Here is a 27,563-nt window from a genome sequence, read left to right as displayed (position 1 = left end):
CACCGACAAAATTCGAAATTATCAATGAAAAATGTGGCATACGGGTATTGTTAGCAAATGTATCATTCGTATTCGAACAGCAACCGCATCATTCGTATTCGCATAGAAACCGCATCATTCGTATTCGCATAGCAACCGCATCATACGTATTCGAATAGCAACCGCATCATTCGTCTCGAATAAACCGCATCGTACGACAGATGCGAGTAACGAACAGATGCGAGTAACGAAATGAATTTGTGAGTACCGAATCGGTACTTCGAGTCAACCGATGTACCCGTTACTCGGTAACGAATACATGCGGTTTGCTCCAGCTCTAGCACTCAGCAATGGAGGTCGAAAAGAATGGTAAAGTCGCAAAGAATACTGTTAGTTCGTGGATTGGCGTTTGTGACTGAATCCATCGAAGTTACTAATTATTTGAAGAAAGTAAGTGAATATTTTATATTTTCAGTGTTTAATACTCGTACTTTCTTCACCTATATGAAATTTTATAAATAGCGTCTGTGTAGAAAATGTGATTTTCCATGTGTTGTTCTTTTGTGTACAAGCCTAATGATTCATTTTCAGGATTTGGTACTGTTAATGACATAGAATACCAAAACAATAAATTGAAAAAAATTTGCACTAGTCTGTTTCTTACTGTTTGTGTCACACCTTTTTATAGTTATATTATTTTTACTCAAACGTTTTAATATTTATCTTAAAGCATACTGAAATTAAGCAGCAAATAGCTTTTAATGGAAAAAGAAAGGCAATATTAACATGACTAATTGTTCAGAAATCTGTTATGGAAATGTTATCTACCTTATGCCAAAAAATAAAGCATGTAACTTTCATTTATTTATGAAATTCAAAATTTTTTATTTGCTTAGTGTTTTCCCTAAAAATAATTTAATTTCTTATTTTTGAATTTAGTTTTATAAATTTGCTTTAATATATAATCTTTAACTCAAAGATATTGTGCTATTAAAAAAGGAAATTTTATGCCATAGAAACACAGGTACTTTGTTCCAAATCTGGGTGAAAATGTGCTTTAGGCCCCTGCTTGGCGATTTTCAGCTGCGGCGATTTTTTTAAAATTGCCAGTAAAATATCAGAATACGTTGCATAAACAAAGTTGCGAAGGCGGAGCAATGTGATTTTCATAAATGGGTGGGACTAAGATTGTGACGTCACAATGTATTCTCTACAGATGTAGAAATAAGTATACTAAATTTTTTGTATTTCAAACTACTATAATACGGTATGTGAATTGTAACAATTATTAAAACTGTAAACAACGTCACAGTCTCTCATACAGGTGAATATTTTTAAGCTTTAGTATTTATACAAATAAAAACAGATTTTTTTAAATTTTAATTTCATATTGCGGAACATTTTAACTGATCATCTTTACAAAATTACCTTATTGCTACGTAACGACACCATCTCTTACATACTAGTAAGTAAACAATCTTCATTATTTTCTAAAAATTTTTAAGCTTTATGTTAATAAAAAAGAAAAATATTTATGATTGAATATCAACATCATACACAGCTTTCATTTCCCTGTTTCTTAAGTTCCTAAACCACGTTCTATACTCTCGTATTAGAATTCTACACATTAATAAATTTAAAAAATCTAATTTCTCACAGTGAAAGAAAATATTAAAAATAAGCAATTTTTAAAAGAAAATATATTTTCACTTACCCTTTTCAGGAAAATAAAAAGTCTTTTTTGACAATGACGGCACGTTTCCCTTTCATTTCCAATAAAGTAATAAATTTACATGTTCATTCACTCACCTCTCTCAGCATCACAGATAAATCCATAGCGATTGTTTATTTAACGAAATATATGCAGAAAAATGTTAAAAACACACAGATAAAACCACTCGATTGATAACTACCAAAAAACATTCAAACGGCAACTGAATTAACTGCCCAAATTACGAAGTAAAAATTCCAAGAGAAATCGTCTGCTTGGAAATTCTTTTTACTTGCAAGTATATATTTTTGAAAACATAAAATATCGTCAGCTACTTGACAATTTGTCTTCGGACATTTGTGCTCTCTCCGAAGAAATTTATTCGTATCTAGGTATTAAAAAACGCTGTGAAAGCCATGGCTTTTCGATATCTAAAGCTACGATAAGTAATATTGTCAACGGTAGGAAATTAAAAAAAGACGACAAATATAATGAAATTAAAAAAATAAAATAAAATCTGAAATTTAAATTTAAAACACAAAATACCATTAGTTTCGCTTAAACGCTACGTGTAATTCACAACAAATGCGAGAGGTTTAAACCTCGTAGAAATTTACAACATTTTCATTCAAACATGGAAGTTTATTTCTTGCAAAATGCATGATTCATGCGAAGTATTCATTTGCTAAAATTTATTTGCGTGCATCTTAAAGAGATATCAGTCACTATGCATACCAGAAACAGTGTATAGAAAAGCCTGCTATACAATTTGAAGTCAATTAAATAAGATTAAAAAATTCAGATAATTACACAAACTTGGCATTGCGCACTGCCTTGGCTTTGTCCATGTGCAAGTCGATCTGTTTTTACTTAGAAAACATTAGAGAACTGCACAAACTCGGCATTGCGCACCACATTGGCTTCGCCCATGTGCATATCGATCTATTTTCGCTTAAAAAAACATCCTAGAATTGCACAAACTCGGCATTGCGCACCACATTGGCTTTTCCCATGGGCACAACGATCTATTTTCACTTAAAAAACATCCCAGAATTGCACAAACTCGGCATTGCGTACCACATTGGCTTTGCCCATGTGCACATCGATCTATTTTCACTTAAAAAAACATCCCAGAATTGCACAAACTCGGCATTGCACACTACATTGGCTTTGCCCATGTGCTCATCGATCTATTTTCACTTAAAAAACATCCCAGAATTGCACAAACTCGGCATTGCGCACTACACTGGCTTTGCCCATGTGCACATCGATCTATTTTCACTTCAAAAAAACATCCCAGAATTGCACATACTCGGCATCGCGCACAACGTCGGCATTGCGCACTGCATTGGCTTTGCCCATGTACATATCGATCTACTTTCATTAAAAAAAAAACATCAGAGAATAGCACAACGTCAGCTTTTCCAATCGTCTAGGATTGAGCCAAAAAGAAATACAAAATATTAAAAATAAGCAACTTTAAAACGAACCATACAAGACAAATTTTTTCACTTACCCTTTTCAAGAAAAATGTAAAGTGTTTTAGAGGGGTTTTATATATGAATTTATCTCAGGGGAAATCCTTTTGGATCCCTCCTCATCTTTAAATAAATTTACTAACGTTTTATACGCCGTTTCCGTAATATATGCAGAAAAAAGGCTAAAACCCACAGGGGGGGAAACACTCGATTAAAAAAAGAACCACCGCATAAGAATATTCAAACCGCAACAGAATTAACAAGTAAAAATAAAAATAAATAAATAAATAAATTGTAAAAAATGAAAGCTTTTAGATTTTACATTACGCCCAAAGGGGCGTTTTTTTTTAACATTTTGTGTGTTACCTTTCTTTATCAAATATAATGTTCTTTACACTTAAACCATAAAATTCAGTTCAACAGCAATATCGCAATATAATTTTAAAATGAGCATATCTTTAGAATTTCCGATACACAGTTATGCACTCTGCACGTAAAAATGTTTTTTTTCTCGCACTGTGTTGCCGTTGCTCGCTTTGAAATCTTTGAGTTTGCTAATCAAAATATCGTTCAAGTTTTACAAAATATCAATCAGATAATAAAAAAAAATTCCAAGTTTGGGCTTCCAGATACCCATATTAGGTTGGAAACGTATGTTATTCAAAATTTGATGGCTCTAGGTACCGTTGTTTTATCACAATGCGAGAAACATTTATGCAGATTTTTCAATATTTAATTTCTTTAAATATAACACAGGGCGATAACATTTAGTGGCAACAGAATAACAACACAGCTTCAAAACATCGGGTTAGCCATGTTGGCGGCTTTATTGCCCATTGAAAAACAATCGCCAAGCAGTGGGCTAAACCGCATTTTAACCCAAATCTGTGTTCATTGTTTTATATATATATATATACTGAATTTTTATGCACTTGTAATTACTGAAATATATCCTTTCATGAATAATAAGTAAGTCCTAAGTCCTTTCACGAATGCATTTCTTTTTTGTTTGTTTGATTTTATTGTTTTAAAAGATCTGCCATAGTTAAAGTAAGAATGCTTTACTTTCAGTTTTGAATAAATTTATTACTATTTACTGCAGCTTCAAGTTTCTCTAAACATAATTTTTGAAGTCAAAACTTGATAGTTATGTTGATTATTAGACTTGCATGAAAAAATTTATTGAAAAATTAGTATTTGATCTAAAATACCTTAAATTATTTTAATTATATTTTACTTAATCATGTATTTTGATATAACTAGCTAGTTAAAAACATTAAAATTGTAAATGCGCAGAAATGCTTATATAAAACCAAGAAATTGTTTATATTTTTGTTGCTTTTTCCCTTGTAAATTAATTATATATATATATTACAGTCTGGGGAGTCAGCACCCTGCTGAATTGTAGTAAACGAAGACGTCCAATCTACTAGACCATCAAAGATGCAGATTTGGATTTTCTATTTCATAGTTATTGAAATCATAATGGTATGTTTGTTTAAATTAGTACTGTTTATGAATGTGATAAAAATAAATTCTGATAAGCTAAGAAATGATTTATTTTCTATTAATTATGAACTGTAAATAATGTAACCAATTTTCTTCATAGTATTTACTAAACATTTTTCTTTTAAAAAATGGAGGTAGTCTTATTTCTACAATTCTTGCAGAGATACCAAGAAATAAAACATTTCAGGAATTTTCACTCAGTATATCTTGATGTGTAAAATCATGTTGTTCAATGCCATATTACTTTTTCACAGGAAAGTAATTTTATTGATCTAACATCTGCATAAGTCAAACTTTTTTAAGAATGATTACAGTTTCTAAGCTAACTTAAAATTTTCAGATTTAGAAAATGTATGTTTAATGTAGCATTAGTTTTCCATGGAATAGAAAAGGTTTTCAAAATGTTCAGTTGTTAGAGGGAAATAATATAAATGAGATTGTCCTGATACAGTTTCAGCTGGAAATGAAACTGAATTTTCGGATAGTGAAGATTTCATTTAAGAATTCTAATAAAACTGATTAATGTAAATCCTCTGCATTTAAGAATTCTAATAAAACTGATTAATGTAAATCCAATGATTCATGTAGGTATTCTTCTGTTATCAGGACCAGATTCAGAAATGTGTGTTTATATGCATGCATTTTTAAATGTAGGTGCTCGTGTGTGCATGTGTATATTCTTTATGTATGTATGTGTATACTTATACACATATATGCGCATACATGCATATACACATGCTTACATATCTACAGTGGAACCCCGAGATACAAGTTTAATTCGTTCCAGCATTCAACTGGTATAGCGAATTTCTCGTATCTAGAAACAAGCTTCCCCATTGAAAATAATGGAAATTCAGTTAACCCGTTCCACACCCCAAAAAATATCAACATTTTAATATCAAGTCAGTTTTTCCTAATAAATAACACTGGTAAATAATATAACAATAGTTTAACTTTGTTACCAACATTTTAACTCCTTCTCATTAATCCACACCAACAGCTTCTCAACATCTAGGAGTACTTTTATGGTGCTTGGAAGCAACGATAATTCCTTTGGCTACATCAGGTTTCTTAATTTCTTCCTGCTTCTTCAGAATAGTATAGATTTTCGATGTTGAAAGGCCGCAAGTCTTCGCCAATTCCGTCACCATGCTTATGTTTATCTACGATTTCTTTCTTGATATCGACGGCCATGGCCTCCTAATTTTTCTTTGCAGCACTATCTGAGGCAACAATCTTCTTGCGAGGCATCTTGAAATAATCATTTTCACGTTAAATGTCAAAACAATTAACTTACAAGTGCACAAACACGTATATAAAAGAACACTGAGTGATCTGACAATGGGATTCCCCGAGTTGAGCCGGATAGGGAAATGGCACCACCCATACCAACAGCCTGGCTCATTGCTCGTTACTCGAATTAATGCTCATATTTTGCTCATACTTTCCTCGTATCTTGAGGTTTCATTGTACATTTCTGAATCCCGTCCTAATAACAGAGAAGTACCTTTGCCAGTATTGCAACAGAGCTAGAATGAATTATCGTGTTAAATATGTGGAAAATGCATGCTTAAAGTACTGTTATTTTCTAAAAATATTCTGTATGTCTATTTTTTACAAAGAGAAAAAAATAGCTAAAAGCTGTTAATTTACTCGTATTTATTAGTCCAAAGGGGCTTTGTCCCTAAAGAACTATTGTTTTTGTTTTGCATTGGTTCACTATAAATATCTGTTTCACTTTTCAAACTGTTCCTACCAAATGTTAGAGTCCCTAGTGTGGGATTAATACTCTCTATCTTAGTACCCTCTACAACCTATGTTAGGGTTAACCTTTATAACCTACAAGGATTGCCAGTTTAGGCGAGATATCTAGGTAGTCATCATAATACATACCTTATATTTTATTATTTTTAAATTAAATTGAAAGTAATAAACTAGTTTTCAAGAATGGAGTTAAACTAGATTTGCATTCAACTCTGGTTTATTGTGTTAATGACGTTTTGCTGTAACAAATATGAATTTTTTGTTTAAGTATAATAATTTAAAATGTTTTTCTAGAGAATGAAGTACTGCCACTAAGGTACAGGTGCTAACTTGCAAGGTAATTTTCTATTCTACATTAACTCAATCTTTATGTCCTGTTACAGATATATTGGCAGAAATAATGAAAACCTGACATTCAAAAAGAAAAATAATAATGTTGAATGTAGTATATTAGATGGTTAACTGCGGTTTGGCAGCTCATTAATAATCTTGCACATATCGAGTACGAATAACTTTGACAATTACCGGTATTTTCAATAGTATAAAATTAGGCAAGAAAGCAGCTTTAGCTTAGCACCGATTTTAAATACAACTCTCTTAACAATATTGGTTTGACGAAGGTAAAATATAATTGAATTTAATAAGTTGAAAATACTGTCTGTCTTTCCGCGAGTTAAAAAATAATTTCAAATAAAATTTCTTTTTTCAGTTTTTCATGTTATTTGTTTAATGTTGTTGTAATCTGATTTATCATATTTAGTCACATATTTCATCCCTCTTTGCACTATAGTATATAATTAAAAGGACTTATCAGTTTCAGCAATATTTTTTTACCAGTATACATTTTTACCATAACTTTGTTTCTAAATCATATCCTAAAAAATTAAAAGTACACAAAGAAGGAAAATATGCAAGTAAATAATGGCATTTAGTGTTGTTTATGTGTCTAATATTTGTACTAGATTGTAAAAGTTATAAAATTCTATTAGCTTTTTTAAATTGAGGTGCTTCTTTGCACCCAAATGGTTAAAGCCCTAGTGTGACTTTAACCATTTGGGTGCATACAGTTTACTCAATTTATAATAATCCAGCTGCATACAGTTTACTCAATTTCTGCCATGTGTAAGGTAAACAATATTAGCTTTTTTTAAATATATCTTTTACAACTATTCCATCAGATAGATTTCTTTCATATTTTGCCTTAATTGAGTTATCCTGCTAATTGAGAATTTATTAAAGTTAATATGTTAAATTTTTGTGTGTATAATTCATTTTAAGTATGTGCAAGCAAATGCATACATTAACAGTTACATAGAATTATGTTTTGGGTATCAAATTGAGAAATTTTGGGGCTGTTTTTAGAAGATTTATTAATGATTTATACTATATTAATATTGGTAAAAAAATTCTGTGGCTTTTATATGAGAGTATATATTTTAAAATAGCTGCATGATATGGTAGAGGTAAAAAGCTTCATGTGGATCATAAATTAATATTATGTGGCAATTTTTCATTTATTTAATAAAGAAAATATTCAAGCCACAATTAAAATTTTTTCACTGGATTATTTGCATACAAAGTTTGCAGCAAATATTTCCTGCAACAGAAGTGACAAATTTTTATTTTGCCAAGACAGGAAATTTAGTTAGTGAAAGCAGTAACCCTGTTTTGAGATGTTAAATAGGAAGGCAAATTTTTTAATTTAAATTGATTTTTGAAGGAAGACTTCATTTAGTCTTGCCATCATTCTACGTGGCTCTTAACTTTTTTATGGTATTTATAATTTTATTGTTATTCAGCTTTCTGTTTGCTTAGAATGCACATGAATGTAGACTTGAAATATTTTATATTGCAAACTGAGATGCCATTGTTATCATAATTAAAGATTTTTGCTCTGATTTTGGAGGAATTTACGGATAATACTTTTGATTGTGTATTGGTTTCTGGTTTATTGAAATGTGTAAAATAGCCTGTTAATGCATATACGTATGTTAATGACATGTATATGTTTATGAAGTATTCTGTTATATGTATATAGTGTTATGATTAGTTTTCTGCTTACTCTTTATTTAAGAAAAAGTTATCTGTAAGAAAGCGAATATTCTTTACTATATGTAGGAGTAAAATTGAAAAGGCTAATGCAATATAATTAATACAAAATTAAGTTTTTTCTCATGTACTTAAATACAAACATAGCCATTAAAGACTTTCTCAACCTTGCAGTTCTAAACAAATCTTAAGTATTTTTTACTTGAAATTATAGGCATTGTGTAAGGTATATAATTAAAGCTTACTGTGTGATAGTATGAAATTAAATTTTTAATTACTGAAATGTAAATTTTTAAATATGAAATACTCAGTGCATTTTATATGCATCTTTTAATACTTCAACTATATTTAAAAACTGAAAACATCTGAAGTGTGAAATTATTACAAATTTTTCTTTTTCTTGTTTAGGAGCTGTTCTCAAAACATTGGGTGACAAAGAATTCACTTTTACAAAAATCGAGCAGGATATTAAAGACAGCGAACTATAGAACAAATATGGCGAAGCTGCATGAAGTCTATGTTGAATTTTATTATTGAAAAAAATATGCTCTTCAGATTTAATGTTAGTTTTTATTGTTTAACAGTAATTGCAGTTTTCGAATACCTGTAAAATAAACCTAATTCTTAAATTAATTTCTTGTGTATTTTTTTTGCAAGTATTACAGTTCATAATACTTCAAACAACTTGAAATTTTATACTTGTTAATTTATGTGGGATATGTTCATAATAATTTTATAATTTAAATAACTCATTGTCATCATATGAGCATAATCTAAAATGCACAGCATTTGACAACAAATTAATAAAAAATTAGCCAACTTCTAATTGCTTTCTTTTGTCCAGTGGCCTCTTTTTAAGTCATTTAATACCATAAAGCTATTTGATGAAAAAAAAATAATTATGTCCACATCAACATTTACATTTATAATGATGTTATAGAAAAAGTCACATGAGATAAATATTTAAAAACTTCAATATTCCTAAACAAATTAACTTTTTAAAATTTTATCTGGTATATAAGATAAAATAAAGAACATATTTAGGTAATTTTGAATTTGCATAATTTTATGAACTTATTTATGAAATTAACAGTTACATTGTAAAAGGGAACTTTTTAAAAATACCTCAATAAAGCATTTCTTTTGTAGAGGTGAACTTTTAGTACTGATCTAATATATTTATAAGATTTTAAACTGAGAAAGACAACAATAATAGATTACAATACATTGCAAGATTGACTGATAAATGTAAAATTTTTACATATCCTAATTATGTGTGTAATTAAAACAGAAGTTACTCGATTAACTTGCATGCAAATTAATATTTTCTTTAACATGTTTGGGATAAACTCAATTTTAATAAATAAATATGTATATATTTGTGTATTATCTGAAGATATGAATAAAATATTTATGACATTAAACATTCATCTTCAAGGAAAATAACAAAGTCAACTTGGTAAACTATTGGAAAAGGTAAGTTTTCTACAATTTTCTGGTCTATATTTAACAATTTTAAAATTTAGCACACTCATTCAAATAATCTAAACGTATGATGTTTTATTTTGTCCTACATTCGTTTACTGAATTTGTTAATTAACTATATTGTACTTTAGATAGAAATTAACGTAGATATTCCCTGTATTTTACGGTACAAAAACTTATATATTTGATAATAATTGACCTAAATCTTCCCTATGTTTTCTTTGCATATACGAATGACTTTGGTAAAAATTTAGTCCGATGTCTTATCCTCTTTACTGTGTATAAGTGCACATTTTTGGTAAAAAATTTGCATAAATCTCCAATTACCTATTTACTGCATTTTTCGTAAAATGTGCTTATTTTAATCTCTTATTTTTTTATATAAATTATGCAAAAATGTTCTGCATATTATGATTAAAAGTTAAAATTAATTTAATATCAAATTTTTACATATCCACCTTTTAGGTATGTACAGCAATATGGAATATATAATATAACTGGAAAATTTAAATGCAAAAAAATTAATTTCTATTCAAAAATTACATAACACTAAAAGGCTGAAAATCACTTTTAATATTTCATTTCAAAGTGACTACAAAATATGCAATAAATTTTGTAAACCTGAGTTCTATGTTTTAAATCAATTAATGCTATCGTTCATTTACATGGCATAAGAAAATGTCCTTCGGAAAAGCAAATAATTTATTTAAAGTGTTATTTAGTAAACAACTGTTTGCTACAGTTTTTTACTAAATTTAAATTTATGAAATGAATTTAGTAAACAAAAATGCAAATGAACAATAGCATTAATTGATTTAAAACACAGAATTAATGTTTATGAAATTTATTGCATATTTTGTAGTCACTTTGAAATGAAATATTAAAAGTCATTTTTAGCCTTTAAGTGTTACGTAATTTTTTAATAGAATTTTTTTTTTTTTTTTTTAATTTACTAGTGCATTTAAATTTTCCAGTTATATATATTCCATATTGCTGTACATAACTAAAAGGCAGATATGTAAGAATTTGATATAAAAATTATTTTACCTTTTAATCATAGCATACAGAAAGTTTTGCGCATAGATTTATATAAAAAATATGAGATTAAAATAAGTACATTTTATGAAAAATGCAGTGAAAAGGTAGTTGGAGATTTATGCAAATTTTTTACCAAAAAATGTGCATTTATACACAGTAAAGTAGAGAATACATCGGATTAAATTTTTACCAGTCATTCGCATATGCAAAGAAAACATAGGGAAGATTTAGGTCAATTACTATCAAATAAATATACGTTTTTGTACCGTAAATTACGGGAAATATATACGTTAATTTCTATCAAATATATACGTTTTTGTACCGTAAAATACGGGGAATATCTACCTGAATTTTTACCTAATATATACGTTTATATACAGTAAAAAATCGGGGAAATTTACGTAAATTTTTACTAAATATATACGCATACGGGAAGCAAAAAATTGAGATTTACGTATATGCGATAAATATACGTAAATCCCTGAAATTTACGTATATTATACGTAAAAGTTGCGAATAAACAGTAGTCCCTCGCGTAAATATACCTAAATTTTACGTAAAAGTTACGTATAGTATAACGTAAAAATATACGTAAATATTTAGTAATTGCCACTGGACACTTTTTATGATATTTTTACGTTCAACTTGAACGTTTTTTATACGAAAGGCCATTCGTAAATTGCACGTATTTTTCTCGTGCAATTTACGAATGCATGCTGCCTGGGTATACTCACCACCACACCATACCACCACGTTCGAGAACAAAATGGCGCTAGATTCGCATGGCATGTTGATGCGCAGATATCTCTGCGCAACTAGTCTTACGTTTAGCATTTTTAGCGTGTTTGAGCTAAACGTCCGACGTCGTACTTTCGACACTTCCGTTGTTTATGGTGGAAGTGTCTACAAGTACTCTGCGCATCAACATGCCTTCAATGTGCCATGCGAATCTAGCGCCATTTTGTTCTCGAACGTGGTCGAATGGTGTGGTGGTGAGTCTATCAGCTATTCGTCATCGATGGAGAAAGGAAAGTCTGTGCCATCCGAAAAAGCAGCGACCGCAGACATACGGATAGAAGTTGAACATTGTTGAACTCTATCCGTACGTCATCCGTCACCGCGCATCGACCGGATTGCAGATGTCAATTAAAGTGAATTCGCTCGTTGATTGGAGAAACGCATACGCAGCAGTGGAAACACGGCTTTATTCGCTTTGGCGTGCATTAACGTGGTTGCTTCTATTTCGCTCTCCGTAGTCACATTAATTAAACAAATCGAACGCTTCGGGTAATCAGTTGTTGGTTTCAGCTGAGATAAGGTAGGAAGATGTAGATAAAAATTTACTACTATAACGGTATTTGAGTGAACTATACAATTCATACATATCAACACCAAATCCTTTCTAACTCTAGTAGTAAAACTGATATTTTTTAAAATTCGATTAAGAGAATTCCAACATAAAAACTGTTGCCAAAAAAGATAATACAATAATATACAAACTAAATACTTATAATTATAAAAAAAATATTTGTGAGGTTATTTTAAATTAATTATTAACATTTTATGCCGTTGCATGTCTTTGAATTTCTGACAATGAGAATTTTTGCCAATATAAAATATTTGAAAATTATAAAAATAGCACATACACGACATATCGAATGTGCAGTGGTTCGAAATGTAACAATACTTTATGCAGCAACCATCAGTTCGCTTAAGGATTAACAGAAATAGGTGATTAAAGGCTGAAAATGGCGATCTCTTAGAATCAAGATGGTAAAGAAAGATGATTTCCACAAGAACAAAAATTTTATCCTTCCCCCTCCGAGGAAAAAACTGTGCGTTTAATAAAAATTTATATAATATATTTTATATTTTCTACCAATAAAATGCACTTTATGATACGAAATTGTGATAGCTGTTTCTATGACAACAGCTAGTCTAAAAAAGTAACGCGTAATGCAGAATTATCTGTTATTCCCATACTGAAATAGTTTCAAGCGTGGAAATGAAACAAAGGTAAATAAAATGTAATGCGTTTTTTCAATTAAATGTATACAAGGTTATTCCAGTTTAAGAGACAGCTGAGGTATAACATTTAAGTCTGAAACATTTTTATTTTAAGCTTAAGTTTATCTTTAAACTTAGAGCCTGTATTTTACTTTAGAAACGAGACTCTTATTGTTTAATTATAGAGAGAAATTATAGGTTAGTTAAAACCTGAGTTTTTTTTTAGATCAAAATATTTTACTTTTTAATAATAATAATAATAATAATAATCTAAATTTCCTTAAAATAAGAAGATAAAATTGTTTAATTTAATGTTAATATACAAGTGAATTTAGTTACATAAAACTGGAATTTATATGACTTTTCAAGCTGAGTAAAAGGAGCAAAATTTTGAAACAATATTGTTTTTAAAATTCTGTGATTTGTAAATATACCTAAAAAATCACATCCGTCTTTTTTTAATCCTTCTGAAATTTTTAGTATTTTAGTCTAGATTTAAAAGCATTGAAAGACATTAAAAGATGATTTATATCATGATGCAGTAGTATATCATACGTTACTTGAGCTATGATATATAAACTGAGTGATTCGAAACATAATTATAAAAAAAAGATACAGGTCTATAAAAAACGATTTAAATCCATTTCAGTTGACTTTCTGGAGAATTAAAACTGTAATTAGATTTGAATTCCTTCGATGATTCCCCGCGAAAATTTAAACTCTTTAAACGGAAGAATGGTTTTTATGAATCTGAAAACGAAACTACTTTCAAACTGAATTAAATGAAGATATTTTTTAGCATTTTTCTATCGTTTTAAATTAGATGGTATTTACATCTGAATATAATTCCCCGTTATTCCTTTAATTGAATAATCAAAATAACTTCCATAGACAAAAATGTATGTGAATCAAAGCATGGAATACATAATCTAAAACTTTTAAGCTAGGAATAGCGAATTACATAGGCAATAAGAGAAATTTAGTATCATGAGGTAGAAAACATAATGAAGCTGGATGCGAGGTGATCATTTATTCAAGCATAATTCTTTATAACATCATTGAAGCTAGTAATATGCAGCTAACTGGGGCAAGACATGGACGCGCCCAATACGTTTATCGCAAGCATGTATTACCTATATTTACAATATTATAGTTAGCAATAAAAGAATGAGAAATAGCAGAACACACCTTGATATCATGAATGCAGGCATGAAGGAAAGGATAATTTCAATTTGAAATTTTGCAAGCGGATAAAAAATATTCTTACTTTTCTCACAACAATATGTTAGTAGCGCTTTATATTCTCAGTTATTAAGGATATCAGTCTGTATCAGACTAAGAGTATGAATGAGCCGAGATAATAAAAGGGCACGGAGTATAAAAGAGCCCAGAATGTTGCCGAGATACAAGGAACTATTAAACTAGAGATGCAAATAAACCTCCGACGTTATACCATATATTACGATTAACCCTTTCTGGAACATATGGTGGAATTTTAATGTTTACTTTATTCGCTTCGGCGTGCATTAACATAGTTGCTTCTATTTCGCTCTCCGTAGTCATATTAATTAAACAAATCGAACGCTTCGGGTAATCAGCTGTTGGTTTCAGCTGAGATAATGAAGGAAAATGTAGGTAAAGATTTACTACTGTAGCGATTTGAGAACAGTCAGATTTTTATTTTGGGTAGCGTAAATAATTTTTTTTTTTTTTTTTTTTTTTTTTTTTTACTGAAGGATAGGTGTTAAATTACACAAGTTGAATTTTAAGGTAAGTTCAACTGCTTATCATAACAAAGTAGTTTGCTTAGCAAAATAGTCCGTTTACATAGGAAACGATAATCACTTGAGTTCAAACAAAGTCCAAACAGAGGTAGCGGAGAAAAAAGTCCGGCTACGCTTCTTTGAGAATTTCTTTTTCCGCTCTTGACAGAGCTTAGTAGCGACTCGGGACGAGTCGTAAAATACACAAGAGAGAAAGGGCTCTCTAAAGCTTACTAGCGACTCCGGAAGAGCCGTAAAATACAAGAGAAAGGCTCTCTCTTCTCTACGCAACGACTGCCTATTCTTCAGACTAATCTCTCTAATTATTTTCACTCACTGTTTTTATGTCCAGGTTTTCTGGGCGTGTCTTGTGCGTCTGCTGCAGTGATTCGCTAAACGTCTTTTTCGGAGCATCTCTCCATTGGTTAACAGGTGCTGATTTGTTCTCAGATACTGTCTTGACAGTCTGAGAAACTAAAATTTTCCGTGGGAAAATTCAGAACGTCTTTTTGGGAGGTCTATCTAAATTATTTCGAGAAACAGGCAGTTGGCGACAGTCTATCGCATACACACAATGGACACTCCACAACCCGTGAGAACTTGTATGAAAGTTTTCTCCTTTCGTAAAAACAATATGCTTTCCGCACTTTGTTGGGGGTCACGTTCGACCTCAAGAATTCGTAAGTGTCATCAGGGTGGTCATCTGGCGCCCATTTGAAGTCTCCTTTTCCCAGACTTCGTGGGAGTCCGTGGGAAAATAGCTGACGACGTTACACTCACTACCTTAACGGTATTCGATTGAACATTGAACTATACAATTCATACATATCAAGGCGAAATCCTTTATTTTTCAACTTTATTTTTTATTTTTTTAATTTGGTTAAAAGAATTCCAACATAAAAACTGTTGCCGAAAAAGATAATACAATAATACGCAAGCTACTATAATTATAAAAATAAATACTTATAATTATAAAAATATTTGTGAGGTTATTTTAAATCAATTATTAACATTTTATACCGTTGCGTGTCCTTGAATTTCTGACAATGAGAATTTTTGCCAAAATAAAATACTTGAAAATTATAAAATTACATTAAAGTAAGCTTATTTAATTGTATAACTCATTTTTATTATTAATGCCTTTTATATTCATTATAACAATAGTCAAAATTACTCGCACTTTTTATGTCATTATTTTCAGCATTAAGTCGAAATAATGTAGAATCAAACAGGAAAGCTTTTCGAAGCGAGAAACGTGAAAAATCGCCTGTGTTTTAAGCAAGATTCAAATTACCGAACTTCCTACAGCTAGCTGAACGTGTTACCATCTACACTATGAAAGCACCCAATGGGAAAGGCAAAAATCCTTATACTCTTTCCCATTTAAAAGGCGACTAGGGAAAGGATAACGAGACCCAGTTGGCCAAATCCATGTGATGGTGGATTATCGTTCACCAGCTTTTCCGTCGGCTCAGGCAAACTCGATGAGTTTTCGCAAAGTGGGTTCCCGCGTGACAACGCTATCCCGGGATAAGATGTGTGCGATTTTCGATTCTTTAATCATCGAGCAGTTGGATAGAAAATTCGAGCACTATGAGTTCGTACAAGAACCGATGATATGAGTCTTGAAGAAACACCAGTAGCTGATATGCCTTAGACAGAGGTAAGTGTGCAATGGCGTAGTAAAAAAGAAATTGCCTATCACTAGTCTGAATAAGAGTCCGTGTGACCACTCATCATAGTACAGTTGAGTAAACATAAATACATAACATTCCATAGGTAATTAAATAATACATAATAAGGAAAAAATACATAAGACATAAAGTAGGAAATATGTACACTATATACAGAAATTAAGTCAGGCAGCGAGTCAGTACAAATCAAATCATATCAAAAGTAATCATATAAAAACAAAACAAAGCATCAAGTAAGGGAGAGTGTTTACATAAGTAGGTTATAAAAAATTGAAATTAATTTAGATATCTTAGTATCGCAAGCGGCCGCTTGCTATTAATATCAAGTGAGTAATCTTAGTGAGGCACAGTAATTGAACTATTGTTAACATTAGGAATATTTTGGAAAAATTTTTCTTCAAGGAGTGCGAAGTAATTTGAGATAGTTGGAATTTCCAACTCCTCATGAATGGCCGTATTTCTTATAAACCAACGGCTTCTGGATAATTGTCGAAGCGTAACATTCTGCAAGACTTGCAGTTTATTAATATTGGTATGGCTGGTATATCCCCAGACAGGGCAGGCATAAGAGAGTATGGGACGCAAAAGGGTTTTGTAAATGAGCAGCTTATTATCAATAGAGAGAACGGAGTTCCGGCTAGTTAAGGGGGTTCCGGCTAGTTAATCGGTTGACATTTCAGAGAAATTCCAGGGATTCATTTTCTGATAACACATTTTCCTCAGATTCCGTTTCCGTATCCATTTTATCATTCTTATCCATCACATCGGACCACGAGGTAGGCTTAGCATCTTCGCCGTTATCGGCCGGTGTAGCACAAAGCGGGGGAAAATTTTCCTCTGAGGGAGAAATATTCGCCGCACTATTCGACGTTTCCATGGTAATCCAAGCGCAAAAACACTAAAGGCAGCACAAAAGAACGCACCTTAGAAAAGCAAGAAGTAATCCATAATTGAAAAGAAAAGCAAACCAGTTTCTTCCGACATCTTTCTCAACGTCATGCACAGAAATGCAGCTTTTCCGTCGGACACTACTGTAGAACTACTAGTCACTTGTGGGGAGAGTCAACACTTGCCCTTGCTGGGATTCGAACTCTGGATCTTCCGATTGCTAATTGCCCTTATTACCACTTAAGAGCCGTTAACGTTTGGGTTTTCTGTGAGATAACGGAGTTAGTTCCATGTATCGAATAGCTCCGCTATACGTGAAGTTTAGATTTTTCAACTGGCTTTTTTGTCCTAACCTAAAAACTAGCCCTTTCTTCACCTTAGAGCAGTGTCGGCTACACAGATGTCTCCCGTTTGCTCAGGTAAACGCTAGTATGAACGGCACCTTACACCCCGAAGGCAAGCAGAGGTGACAACACAAGCTTTTCATAACTGTATAATGTATAATCAAAGTCAATATTTGAAGCTATTCTATTCTGAAAATGAATATTAAACGATTTCACAATATCTTAAATCGATAGCTAATGCTATATTAAACTTTGTTAACTTTCCCCAACCAAAAATTTTGAAAATTATTAAAATCCATTAGTTAATTCATGTAACATGAATATTGAAAACAAAATTTCTAATAGCTAAGATCCTTTTTCTTTCAATATCTTTTTTTTCATAAAAATAGAAATTACATACCTCAAACTAAAAATAATATTAATTATCTAATTTTTCTATTTGTTCTTATTTGAGCATTTTGGCCTTTCTATAAGTCTGTTTCGTACATTATTCTTTAAGGTTGCATCCATGATTTGAAAAGATGGGTAGGATGATTTGAAAAGATCGCCATGAATGGCCACACATCTAAAGATAGAAATATTAAAATGTTGTTGGACACCTAATGAAAATTATGATTTTGCAGCAGATGCTATCCATTCGAGAAGAAAGTTTAGACCGTGAGTGGCTAAAGACTTTTGCTTCTTGGCTCGCATACTCAAAAAGTATAAAAGGAGCATTATGCTTGTACTGATGTTATTTTCCCTCCTGCTTCTGTATCAGTGAAAGGTGTTTAGGGCTCCTTCATTATTAAGCCATTCACGCGTTATCATGTCTTGCATGAAGCTTGTAAAAATCACTTTTTAAATCAATGGCACAAAGCATCAGCAATCGCTGCAAAGAATTTTCTAGAAAAGGATCTGTAAATGTTGGACTTGTTCCTGGGTGCGGCTGTGCTAGAAGTGGCTAATATTTTACAGTCCAAACATTTAAATGTGCTACAATGTGCAGACCACATAAACAGAATAATTATGCTTGTAAAAGAACATCGTAGATGTTTTATGTTGTTTATGTTTAACAGATGTTTTATGCCAGAAAATTATGACTTTCTTAAGTGCTATTTCTGAGAGCACGGGCACTGAATTGCAAGCAACGAGAATTGTAAAGCTGCAAAAACATCGTTCAAATCCTCCAGCATCTACAACCGATGAATCCTGGAAAAAGTCTCTTATAATCCCACTATGACTGGAAAGAAGATTTTCCAGCAATAATTTACCCGCATTTTCTTTGTTGCTATTAGATTCTGTGGCTATGCTAAAGATACCAGTGGAAGACTTTACCAAAAACGCAGAGTGCTTTCGCGATTTTTAAAATGTGAATAATTTTGACAGTGAGAGAGAACTCTGGTATAATTTCTGGAAAACGAAGAGACTGGAGATCGACAGCATGAAGGAATTAACTATGGAAGATTTGATAAAGAAAAGCGACAATGTTTTTTCCAGAAACGAAACGTGCTCTTCTTATATCTTTGTCTCAACCATATACTACGTGTACTATTGAGCTATCATTTAATACCCTGAGTAAACACTTGGTTGCGCTCTACAATGACAGAGAATTACTTAAGTGGTCTGTATATGTTAAGTGTGCATCGAAAGCTTGTTCAAGAAACAAGAATAGAAATAGAAAATTTTTAGAACGATTTATTTCAGATAGTAGAAAAATGTTGTAATATAAATTAAAGACCAGGTAGACAATGTTCAGAATTCTCTTTTTTCCTGTCTCCCATATTTGAACGATCTGTTTAAACTCGTGTATTCCAGTTCCGTTATTTATTTGCTCGTTTATTCGACTGTAGCAAAGCATGTGAGTGCTATCCTGAAGGAAAGCTGTCTTAGAGGAGAATTTTCTGAGGTAAAATGGCTCGAATTCAATTTATAATGAGAAAAAAAAAACCCATAAAAACACTCATGCAGCCAACCAATTAATTCGCTTTCAGATCTAATAACTGGTGCTCAGCAATTTTAGCTACTCTACCACTAATAAATTCGTGTCATATCATAGTTTCGTTTTCTTGGTCTAAGATCCTTCGCACCCCCTAGCCCCGATCCTGGCTACGCCCATGGATCTGGGTAAAATGTTTTTGTCATCTGCAACAAGCCAACAGATTACAGATTATATTGTTACTCGAGAGTTAAATAAGGAATTTTGTCCTTCCTTTCTGCATGCCTTCATGGCGTAACGGTTAGCATACTAGGCGCGTATTCGAGAGCTTAGAGTCCCAGCGAGGGCATTTCACATTTTTCACGTCTTCTATTTCAAAATAAGCTAATGACTCTACAAAGTAAAAGTTCAGATAAATTCGTGAATTTTTCTTGTTAGTCTTTTTGGTGTTTTTTATATTTTTGTGGATAAAATAAGTATTCATAGATATAAGCGTGTAATTCGATGGAAGGATAAAAACCATTACACTTTTTGTGAGATAGTCTATTTTTCTCATCGAATAGGAACCACCGGCTATACCGAGCAAAGCTGCCAGTCCCTGAAGTTCGGTACAAGAGTTCAACTATGTTAACATTATAATGATTACTAAAACTATTCATTTTGGTGTACTTTAGTTATTTCTTTGAAAGTCCTGAGTAAATGTAATTAATCTTCACATCCATCTCCCGGATAGCCGAAAATCTGATTTAAAATTAAACTGAACATTCGGCATCCAATATTCAGATATATATTGCATTCCTAACATTTATAGCATTGTTTGAACACATCCAGTTTTTCTTTTCCTACATTTTGCTAAACAAAAGCATAAATTTATATGATTTTCTTTTGAATTTGTTTTCAGTAAGACAGTTTACGAATTTACAAAAAGCTATCCAGCTCTTCTGGGATATAAATGATGGAACCCGCAGAAAAAAGGAAGTCTCATATAAGCCCTTCAGAAAACAACATTGAAGACACCCATTTGCTTGATAAATATTATTTGAATTCAATAAAATCCCTAATGAAAGATTCAGCAGTGGCGAAACATCACAAGACTTTAGAAGAAGTCCAGAAGTATATAGCGCAAGTATGTGAAAGAGAAAGAAAATGGTCAAAGAAGTGCAGCTTATTGCAATCGCAGCTAATGGAAAATGAATCAAAGGTCAAGGCTGCTATAAGGCTCTCAGAAGAAGACAAAAATATCATAGACACACTGAAGAATGAGTTGGAAAAAGCTTGGAAAAGACTAGAATTGAAAAGTGCGAAAGAACGACTTCACTCGAACGATGAGATACCAAGGAAAGGAAGCAAAAACCCAGGACAAGAGAAAAGCACTCAAACAAAAATTAGTTTTAGAAATGATTCCAGTATTGAAAAAATACAAGAAGAGTGGAAATCAGAAAAACGAATACTGGAAGATGAATTAATAAAGTATAAGAAATTGCTGGAGGAGAACGCGTTAGAATCAGAAATTTTAAAGAAGGATAACGAGTACTATAAGGAATCAATTAACGAGTTCAAATCCTTGATAATTGCTAAAGATGAAGTTATTCAACAAAATATTGCTGAGCTTAAGCGTTTTGAAGAATTGCAGTCTATTCATAAGATGGAGGAAAAAGAAAAAGAAAAGCTCATAGCTGAGATTGAAAGCAATAAATTACAAATATTTGAACTGGAAGAGGAATTGGCCAATAAAGATAAATACGTCGAAGAGCTTTTGGTTGCAGTTAAGCAGAAGTCGGTTGAAAGTAGAATAATTGAACTGAAACACGAACAAGACACGGACTATTCCGAAAATAGTAAATGTAATTCGAATGCCACACTTCTCAAAAAATTTACAGCAGAAAATGGAAATTTAAAGCGAAGATTGAAAGAACTTACATCTCAATATCGTGCTCATGAATTGCATTTGGAACAACTGAAGAAAGATAACATGAAGTTACAAAATTCTCTGACTGATGCTGAGAGAAAGACTAAGCTAATTGAGGAAGCTTTAAATGAGAAGGCTGGAACATGCATACATTTGGTATCTCTGCTGTCCCAGAAAGATAAAGAAATTGAAAAACTAAAAATAGTTCTACGAGACACTGACAAATTGAAAGATCGATATGTCAACAATATAGGTCTTTTAGAAAAGAAATTGCACGATATGAAGTTGGCAACATTTGAGTGTAACAGTTATAAAGAGAGCATTAATAGTCTAAATAATGAGGGACTCCAGAAGTCATAATCATCGAATCATGGTTAAAAAAACCATGATTCGATTCACCATCGAATCGAATCATGTTTTTGAATGAATGAAATTTGTTCACGAATCATGAATGAAATTTGTTCACCATCGAATCATGGTTAAAAAAACCATGATTCGATGTAAAACCATGATTTACAAAACTTGTTACAGATAAAATGACTGAAAGGAGAGAGTAATACTCAGCCAAAGTGTATATTATATACAAAGTCTATTTCCATTGGTTCCATTTTCAACTACAAAATGGAGAAGTAGACTTCCCATAGCAAATTGTGAAAAAATTGTATTGATATGAAATAAAATATAAACAGTTACACTTAGGATCTTTGACACAGTGCGGTACAAAAGATCTTTATTTTTTTTAGAAACCTGAAACATATTTCATCAAAATTTCAGTCAACAATCAGTCAACCCACGAAGTTTGAAGATAACTTATTTACGAAAGTTTTAAGCTTATTACACGTACAAGGTGCTTGAAAAAAAAAAAGAGGAAATATTTACATTCCTAAATATTGAATCTAAATATACACTTCCGTTTACAAAGTTTCTCAAAAAAAGGTAGGGAATATCAGGAAAACAATGCTAAAATTGTAGGCTCGAAGGTTCTGTAAACATAAAATCAGGTCTTTATAAGTCCTTGAGAGCAAAAAATTCTAGTTAGCAAAATATTACTAGTTAGTCAAATATAATCAAATATAAAATGTTAGTCTAGTTAGTCAAATATCAAATGACCCATACACACTAAAATTACGTAGAGATATTAGAAATACGTCACATTTTATACCAAAATGAAATGTTACTCAAAAAAGGAAACAACTGGAAAACAGAAATTGCTCTTTTTAGTAATTATAGTTTCAGTACTGGATAAAACACCAGTTATTAAACTCATAGTTCCCGAAAAAATGTTATTGCGAATTTTGTGTGTGAATGTTTTGCATTTAACTAAACAAAGCAAAATAAATATGCTAATAATTACAATTTTTGCTCAATGCGAACTACATAAGAAGGTAAATTTTGTTTAGTTGATGAATTCTCACTTCCAGTACTGAAGAAGCTCTCATAAAATTATATGTTTTCTTTTGAAAAACTTGGTAATTGGAAGTACAGGTCTAAGATAGGACCTTACGGGGAAATTATGGAATGGATTTATGGATTAGTCACCTTTTTCTAATCTACATGCAAACAATTTCATTTGGAATTAACTGTAAAGCAAATGGAGTTACGCAATTTGTATTCTGGTCCCTCTAGTTAAGGTAATAAAGTTATTACACAATAGGTTTATATTTTATTTAGCGTACTTGACAACATCCAACGTTTTTAAAGAAAAAAATAATAATAAACACCAAACTTTTTTTGAAAAAAATGCCCGAAAAAGGCACGAATAAATTTTGAAAAGAAAAGTGACACATATCGGAATATTTTGAAACGACTGTAGAAGGAAAGCTATTAATAATAAAAGGTCAAAAACTGGATAAATCAAATGAATTTTAACATACTTATAGTAGCCTTTTTTTCTTTTGATAAATGTAGTTGTTTGAACAACATTTATCAAAAGCATTATAGTATTTATACTCTTTATAGCATTTATTATCTGGTTTAAATTTCAAAAACAAAATATTCAGAAAATTGCCAAATTGAAAGGTTAGTTAATAAATTTATAACTAGTCAGAGTAGCTATCAATAACTTCAAAAGATTATGCAATAAAATATAAATTACATTTCAAAACAAGAAGGGGGAAGGGAAAAAAATTAATATTCTTTTTAAAAAATATAATTTCAGTATATTATAATTACTTTTTAATGTTATGATTTTTAAAAAATTGTCACGAAATTCACAATATACCGAAACAAAATTCTTGCACACAAACTGCTCCTAAAATTGCCAAGTCTAGCGATCCACATCAAAAGAATTTATATCCTTAAGATAGCTTAATATTTGAGGTACAAATATTAAGCTATCTTAAGTTAGAGTAAGAAGGTTAGCGCATGTTTCGCAATAATTCAGAATTGCTAACATTACCATTTTAAAAACTTATATTATTTACGATTTGGGAATGGTAAATGTAGTGTAAGCACATAAAGTTTGTTAAAAGGTTATGATAGTGCATTAAGGAAAAGACGTAAAAATAACCGGTTTCTTAATCTACGAAATTCTTTAATAGAACTGTGTAAAGAAATGCACAAGAAATCTTGCAAGAAAAATCTGAAGTGCGACTGGTTTCATTTAAATTAATTCTCGCAAACGTTACTGAGCCATCGGCAAGCTCAAAACACGGCAGTCTCAAGCAGATGTAGTAAGATAGTCTTGATTCGGCAGATGTAGTAAAATAGTCTTGAATGTTAGTATTTAGGGCATAGAGCTAATTCGAAATTATGAGTAATTACACCGCTCGATCAGGCCAAGGCTATAGAAGAGTCACAATGCCCGTGAAGGAAAATAAGTGGCATTAAATGTACCACACCAAAAGAATGATAACAGCTTTCTGTTGATCTGGTTGCTGTGTCCTTAACAAATTCCATGCAATTGTATACAGACATAAAGCAAAGCAAGCTCTTTACGTCAGACCACCATGTTTCCTCTCAACCTATCGCAGAAGACAGTCTGTCTTTTGTGTAGCTAGGCACGCAATTTTTAGACACTGCAAAACTGAACCATATTCCCTTTAGTGGGGAGTCATCCAATACAAATGATGGGTCTTTATCTCGACAGATCTGTTTATTCTTGACTGGTCTTTATCTCGATTGAGTAAGGGTCCACTATAATCCTCCAACATAATAGAAATCTTGTGTGGTAAAGTATTATATTAGATGGATGCAAATTAATGCATGTTTTCGATGCGGATACTGATGTGAACGTGCAGCGTTATTAATTTATTCAAGTTTATGTGAGGCGTTTGCGAGACGTTATTGGAGAAGATACAAACAATATACACTAAGCAATAAAGCACAACCAGCTAATTATTTTCTTAAAGAACAGTATATTCACCATATTAAGGTGGAAGGCAAAGTCGCTGGACCTAAAGCCTATATAGCAAGTTTGGCATGCTCTAGGTGAGTCGTGGTGTGATGTTAGCACGCTCCAGGCATTTAAATAATCGGTTACAAAAAGAATGAGATTTGTTTCCACAAGTTGTGTTCATCTCATTCTCAGTATGGAGGTGCGTTGGGAGGCATGTAAAACTACGAAGTGATGATATTCCTCTTTGGCTGGACTATTATAGAACTATAAGGTTTCGTGTTTTGCCAATTTTGTTTTCATTTGCATATCGCAAAACATTTACCTCCTGTTTATTTTGCTATGCTGCAATTGGTTTTCTTATAATAAAGAACATCTGCAAATAAAATTTCATTACTATAAATGAACAGTTTTTGAGATATACCATGCTTTGTATTCGTAACCTTAATTTTAAACACCGGACTAATAAAGAGGAAGAGTTCCAATGGTAGACCGAATGCTTGCCAAGAATATAAGAAAAAAATACAGACTTATGCAAATCGTCAAACTTGCACAATTTTGATGCCTTCACAGAAATTTGCAAAATTCGAGTATAATGAATTTCTTGTGTGAGAACCTGAAACTAGATCAGTTATCGAAAGAATAGCGAAAAAGATTTAGTAATACTACCAGTCCAAAATAGACTGGTTAAATTATAAAGTAACATTATAAAGTAATATAAGTATAATCAGTGTCAGTGATCAAGTTCAACGTATTTATAGAAGCCAGTTTAAGAAATATTCACCTTAGGCAGTTTAAGGTATCATCAGTGAAATATTGCCAGCAAAATTCCTGTTATCAGCAGCAGTCTTTCAACAGCGAATTTTTTGTGTTCCAATTCTGTGTAATATTAATGTTCCGTAAAAGTTTTAAGTGATTTTTTGTGTCGTCAGCGAAATATCAGTGTCAGTCATCAGTTCAGTGTATTAATACAGTCCAGTTTAAGCGATTTTCGCGTTAGGCAGTTTAAGGTATCATCAGTGAAATATTGCCAGCAAAATTCCTGTTATCACCAGCAGTCTTTCAACAGCAAATTTTTTGTGTTCCAATTCTGAAGTGAAACTAGTTATCCTCCTTCAACAGTGCATTATTTGTGTTCAAATTCTGTGTTATATTAATGTTCCGTGTAAGCATTAGTAGTGTTAATTTATTTATTAATTTGTCAGTGAAATATCAGTTTCAATGAATTAATAGTCATCAGTGAATCATTTGGGTTCGCATTCAGTGATACATTAAAAAAGTATTCAGCATAAGTGTTACTAGTGTCACCAGTGAGTAATGGTGACAGTCAAGATATATAGTCATCATTATGCATCGTAACATCCTACAGTCTTGATTGTGTCAACATTAATAAGCATTAACATCAATAAGTTTTCTCTTGATATTCGACTCACTGTAATCTCCAATGAAATCACTGCGAAGCTAAATCACTCGGAATTTTAAACGCCCTGTAAGTAGCTCAATGAATAATTATATTTTCGAAACTGGTCTCTACCAAAACCACTCTGCCTATCACAAGATGCTTCAACCTCCACAGCATCATCAAATTCGGTAACAGAACACTCCGCGTTTATTGAGGAACTCCATGAAGCCTGTCTCCAAGGTGACCACAGGAAGCGTTGCAACAGATCCTTCCTCCTTAGCGACGTTTTAGTGGACCTGAAACAAAAACTGGCAAGACTTGTAACAGCCGCAAAGACAGGCAACATCAGTCAGGTTCAGAAAGTGCCTACAAAAACCGACGCACCTAGCATTACGGCTACGCTATTCACGCGGTTTCAAAGCATAAAGACCTATTCTCAAGCAGTGACAGTCTCAAGAAAACAAGCCTTAACGCTTCTCATCCTCCCGTAAACAGAAACCAAGAGCAATAGGCTTAAAGAAAAACTTGCTGAGGAATTCCCGCTTATTATTAGACATAGGAATCAAAGTTCAAGCTGTGCGTCATACCCAGAAAGGTGGCATAGCAGTTGAGTGTCATACTAAAGAAGACATAACCAAGCTAGTCAACACTCTAATAGCGAAAACGGAAAGTCTCTAGTGAACACCAAAACTCCAACAGTCTGGCTCCTAAGAATAGCAATTCACGACGTCTTACTAGCACTTCAACAACAAGGCCTCGAACGTGCTCTAGAATCAGAGCACAGCATCAGCAAGAACTCAATAAAGGTTTTATATCGGCTAAAACATCGCGGCAGCAATGTCAAATGGATTGTGGAGAACAAACCAACAGCCTTCCAAAGCATACTGCAGTCACCACGTCTCTACATCGGCACGTGGAATTACCAAGCACCTTTAACACCAAACGTTGCTATGGATGTCAGGAATTTAGCCACACATAACAACACTGCAAAAACAAAGTATATTCCCACATAGCACAAAAACATCCTTGGGATATCCCAAGGATATTGTTCGCGGGATATGCGCACATCCTCAGGACATCCCGCGAACCTCCTAAACACCTCCTCCCGAGTGCTTAATGTCACATCCCGGGATATCCTCAGCACATCCCATTATATCCTAAAAACATCCTATCTATGTCCCATCAACAGCCTATGGGATGTTATTGGGATTTAAAGTCCTACTTACTACATCCTCAGGACATCCCGTAATATCCCAATTTCCTCCTGATCGCTTAATGTCACATCCCAGTA

The 27,563-nt window shown here is 32.1% G+C and overlaps 1 long non-coding RNA gene across 1 annotated transcript; it reads left to right on the top strand.

Annotated features, from left to right (window-relative positions):
- Nucleotides 1-236: 236 nt before the first annotated feature.
- LOC146999418 (uncharacterized) lies at nt 237-9,123 on the top strand. Its single transcript, XR_015043077.1, has 4 exons — nt 237-429; nt 4,546-4,656; nt 6,736-6,778; nt 8,899-9,123. It is a non-coding gene; the product is annotated as an uncharacterized LOC146999418 (long non-coding RNA).
- Nucleotides 9,124-27,563: the final 18,440 nt, after the last annotated feature.

This window comes from Stegodyphus dumicola, chromosome 1 (genome assembly GCF_044657685.1).
Source record: "Stegodyphus dumicola isolate Sdum_Otavi_A_Nest chromosome 1, ASM4465768v1".
Classification (NCBI taxonomy): domain Eukaryota; kingdom Metazoa; phylum Arthropoda; class Arachnida; order Araneae; family Eresidae; genus Stegodyphus; species Stegodyphus dumicola.
This window is presented reverse-complemented; position numbering and strand designations above follow the sequence as displayed.